We start from the raw sequence: 3,524 nt of genomic DNA on the forward strand, positions 1-3,524 counted from the left end.
CTGATTATTTAAGGGTGAGTTGTTTAGTCTCTGTGTGTTTGGGAATTTATCATTTTTTCAGATCTTGTTAATTTCCAACTTTACTTCATGATGACCATAGAAAGTGTTTTGCCTTGTTGAATTTATTGAGATCTGCTTTGTGAAGCAATATATGGCCTACACAGGAGAAATATCCATGAGCACTTAAGAAGAATGTATATCCTGCTGTTTTGGGAGTGCAATGTTCTCTCCTTTTCTACTAGCTTTAGTCCATTTATCATACTATCCAAGTTTTCTGTTTCTTTACTGATCCTCTGACAAGATGTTCTATCCAATACTGAGAGTTCTGTATTGAATTCTCCAACAACTATTGTAGAGATATCTATTTCTCCCTTTGGCTTGGCCAGTATTTCCCTCACTTATCTTGGGGAATCCTGGTTAAGTGCATATACATTAATAATTATTTCTTTCTGGTAAATTGACCCTTTTACTAATATAAAATGTCTTTCCTTAACACTAAAATCTATGTTCCTTTTAAATTACTATTTTTTAATTGTTATTGCATGTGTGGAATATTTTATTCCAGCCTTTCACTTTCAATCTATTGGTATCCTTGGACCTCAGGTGAGTTTCTTGTAGGCAGAATATAGAACACTCATATTTTCCTATTCCATTACACCCATCTACGTTTTCTGATTGGGGAATTTAATCAATTAACATGGAATTTTATTGATATAAGTGCAGTTTTATTTCACCAATTTTGAAATTTGGTTTTTATCTTTCATATTTTATTTTCACCACCCATTTTTACACTTTTATTTACTTTCACTGATATAATCTTCATTTCTAGATTCTCTTCCAAGGCTCTTTCTCCTCTCTCTTCTTTTCAGGCTACAGCATTTCTTTTAGTATTTCCTGCAAAGCAAGTATCTTTGTTAAAACCTCTCTCTGTTTCTGTTTATTTGTGAATGTACTAAACTCACCCTCATTTTTGGAAAACAATCTTGCTGGATATATGTTTCTCTTTCTCTTGAAGTATCTTAAATATATCATACCACTGCCTTGTTTTATTATTTTTTTTGCAAGTTTTAAGTTTCTTTCTGAGTTGAAAAGATTATTTCCCCTTCTCCAAGTTTTTAGAATTCTATGTATTCCTTCATTCAATCTTGGCTGCTACATGCAGACAGAAAGTGTGAGGACCTTCTTTTTCATGCATCTGTAGTGGAAACCTTAGCAGCAGACATTAACTCCTCCAGGTCTCTCATAGATGAATTGCCTTCTTGCTTTCATTGTTTCTGATGAAAAATTGTCACTTAATCTTAGTGGGTATCCCTTATCAGTTATGCATCACTTTTCTCTTGCAGCTCTAAAAATTCTTACATTGTCTTTTGCACTTAACATACTGATTAGTATGTGTCTTGGAGTTGTTCTATTTGGATTTATTCAGCTGGGAATGCATCGTGCTTCTTAGACATTGGTATCTATGTATTTAAATAGGTTTTGGAAATTTTCTACTACTAATTCTTCAAATATTCCTTCTGCCTCATTTCTCTTCTCCTTCTGGGACAACCATGACACAGGTTGGCATGTTTCTTGCTGTCATTCATTTCCCTGAGACTCTCTTCAGTATTACCCATTATTTTATTTAACTGTTCTTTTGCATGTGTGTTTTTGGAGGACATGTCTTCAAGCTCAATGATGCTTTCTTCCTCCACACATCTTCTGTTATATGCCTCCAGTGTATGCTTAATTTTCAGTTATTGTATCTCTCATTCCCAAAAGACCTTCTATTCTCCCATTAATGTTTTCAATTTCTTTGTGCTTTTTTGTGTCTTCTTAATATCCTTATTCTCATTAGCAATCTCATTGAATTTACTTAGATTTGTTTTAACATTTACGATTAGTTGAGTCAAATCCTCTATGTCATCAGGAGGCTTATCTTGTTCCTTTAATTGGGTTATATCTTCCTGTTTCTTGGTATGGATTGTAATTTTTTGTTGGTGTTTTGGCATCTGCCATACTAGATGTATTTATTCTGGGTAGTTTCTCTCTATTTAGGGGTTTCTTGCCCTTTCTCCCTTGCTGGTTGTGTAGTAGAAAATGTACTTGGTACTATAAGCTATGGAGGATGAAGCTGTCTGCATTTTCCTACCAGGGATGGGTTGGAGCCATAGGCACCCAACAGTCTAGTTTGTACAAGCCAAAAGATACTGCAGTTTCCCAGATAGGCTGAGGAAACACCAACCTCTTTCCATCCTATGGGGGAGGATGGAGCTAGAGATGTAAGTGAAGACACTGAACAAAGCAGATTGTGCAGGCAAAAAGCATCTGCAATTGCCCAGGGGGCTGAAGAAACACAGCTCCCCTCCTATCCTATTAGAGTGTGAGGATGGAGCTTCAGGTGTTCAACTATTCAATCTGTGCTGACCAAAAGTGCATACAATTTCTCCTACCTGGAGAGTTTGGTGCAGGTCTCATCAGCATCTTCCAGACTGGAGGTGGGGCTGGAGCCTAGGTGAGGTCTACATTCCCATGTGGGCTGAAAGAATTGAGTCTTTACCATCACTATTTTTTTCAATCAACTCTGCTTCCTCTCATGCTGGGGATTAACTTAAAATGGTGACTACCAGCCTCTTTCCAACTTGGACTGATTCAAACTTAAAACTGTTCTTATGAATATACTTTAGTCAGCCAAATTTACTAATTAGTAGCTGCATTCAGTGGCCAACCATTTCTTTCTCCCTCATTTTTGGGAAATGGAGCTACAATACCTCCATTACATGGAAGTCTCTACTCATCTTCCCAGGATGTTGCAGGATACTCTTCTGGTCTCCTGGGCTACCCAAACAGGTGCTTTAGGTAGCTTTGGGTAATTACTTCCTGCCTTGTAGCATGAACTAACACTTAGAACTCCTTATTGATGTGTGATCTTGCCCCCCTCCCCAATATTATATAGATTTGATGAACATAAATTCTTATGTTTAGAAAGCATTAATTGAATCAGTCTGCACTATTTATTAACTATTTTCCTTTTTAATGACTTGCAAATTTGTCACTAATATATTAATAGTGAATATTCATTTGAATTATTTATTTCAAAATTAACAAGTTTAGAAACAATATTAAAATCAAGTCAAAATATCAACTTAAATTTAGTAAGAATGTTTTCCAGCTATGCATAATTTTCAAAGATAGTATATATATTTTTCAAAGATTTGATTAAGTTTAGAATCATATGTTAATGATATGGAGGTGGGAGAAATTTTCAGTTGGTCTTATTGCCATTAATTTTCCAAGGAGTATTGACACCCACAGAGGCTGGTATGAATTCTTCCCTGCAGGAAGCTAATCATGCAGTTTCCAGAAGTCCTAGAATAGAAAGAAAGAAATATGAGTTGTATTAGGGTAATGTCAGTCACACATCTGCTTAGCTAGTTTTGCAGCAACAGATACTGCAAAAGGTTGGTCCAAGTGTATGTAAAATAGACATGAAACATATCTGGTCCAACTATGATTTTATTGATTTTTCCTTTTGTAATTGACTG

At 35.6% G+C, this 3,524-nt stretch overlaps 1 non-coding gene across 1 annotated transcript; it reads right to left on the reverse strand.

Annotated features, from left to right (window-relative positions):
• Positions 1-1,123: 1,123 nt before the first annotated feature.
• On the reverse strand, positions 1,124-1,252 carry LOC111764055 (small nucleolar RNA SNORA31). Its single transcript, XR_002796761.1, has one exon. It is a non-coding gene; the product is annotated as a small nucleolar RNA SNORA31 (small nucleolar RNA).
• Positions 1,253-3,524: the final 2,272 nt, after the last annotated feature.

Source organism: Dasypus novemcinctus, chromosome 20 (genome assembly GCF_030445035.2).
Source record: "Dasypus novemcinctus isolate mDasNov1 chromosome 20, mDasNov1.1.hap2, whole genome shotgun sequence".
NCBI lineage: Eukaryota > Metazoa > Chordata > Mammalia > Cingulata > Dasypodidae > Dasypus > Dasypus novemcinctus.